The sequence below is a fragment of the Chiloscyllium plagiosum genome, chromosome 24 (assembly GCF_004010195.1).
Source record: "Chiloscyllium plagiosum isolate BGI_BamShark_2017 chromosome 24, ASM401019v2, whole genome shotgun sequence".
In the NCBI taxonomy this organism is placed as follows: domain Eukaryota; kingdom Metazoa; phylum Chordata; class Chondrichthyes; order Orectolobiformes; family Hemiscylliidae; genus Chiloscyllium; species Chiloscyllium plagiosum.
Window position 1 is genome coordinate 55,588,538 of NC_057733.1, and position 1,389 is coordinate 55,589,926.

A 1,389-nucleotide genomic window follows, 5' to 3' on the forward strand; every position below is an offset into this window, starting at 1 on the left:
CTTGTATCATTGTCCACCCAATGGGGGATATGGGCACTGACCCCTGACCCTCAGTGACCCTGACCCTCTATGACCTCTGACCGTCACTGACCCCACCTCCCCCCCACACTCTCAGTGTCTCTCTAGCCCTACCCCTGTATCACTGCCCACCCACAGACAATGGGCCCAATGCCGTGTAATTCCTTGGGATCCCACTCTGCTTGCTTCATCAATGGCAGTCATTTCCAGAACCTTCCCATTTATTCCAACCATGCCTGAACTGAGAACGCTTTGGCAATGCTCTCACCCACTCCCTTCAAACCACAAGGTTCTGGCCCATTGTCACCATTTTGTGCCACTGTTTCCCTCATTCCTGTAACTTGCTACTCTCCACACCTGACATTCCCAGTTACATTATTCCATCTCAGGATAAGCCAGCGGTCACAGTGTGGGACATCACCAGGATCGCCATTGTCCTCATGTGCAGTGGAGAACAATTACACACCAAATAACTCTGAGATACCACCGTCCATCTCAAAACTAAAAGTCCTTTTTAAATGATATTTATTCAGATGAACAAAGTGTGGGATCAGTGGTTTGACATTCCAATACAATGAACAGAACAAATCAGTTTGCAGCAGGATAACTCATACAATTCTGAACAAAACAATTTCCAGAAGAATTGAGAGAGGCACAAGCAAACTGAGGAGGTGCGCCAGAGGATTTGCTCACAAATACTCCCGGGACAGTTGGTCATTTGGTCACTATGAGGGTAGGGCAGCAGTGAGCTAGGCTGGGGAGAGGGCGAGAAGGCTGGTGTGGGTGGAGCTGGTATGGATGCAAGTGTAGGCGCAGGACTTTGGCTAGGGCTGAGGGTGGGAATGGAGGCTGAACTGGTGGTGGGTGTGTGATGGAATGGAGAGGAATTTGGTCACTCATTGCCAATACCAGGGGAGCGGGCTAACTTGCTGCCTTGGTGACTTTATCACGATTGTGTTAGAGGGTTACAGCTCCATGTTTAACACCCAGATCTCCCATCTAATGTTATCATTCAAAACTAAAGGCAGAAAATCTTTGAGATTCCTCTGACAGGACAGAATGTTTGGATCTGCCTAGGAGCTTGCTCCTTTTACACTCTGTTCATGTCCAGTAAGATTTAATTTGAATGTTCCTGGGGTCACACAGACCAAGAAAGTCATTATTGACTCAGACTTGTGCTGGGGAAACTGCTGAGCTCAGTCCCCTAACTAACTAATGTCTAAACCCAGACACAGGTTCATCACAGCAACTCTGAATATTCTCCACCACCCTCCCTGCTTTAGCATACATCCTCCCCCTGTACTCTCTCCTACCCCTCCTCTGTCAATGCATACCCCCCCCCCCCTCCTCTGCCCCCCCCCCCCTCCCCCC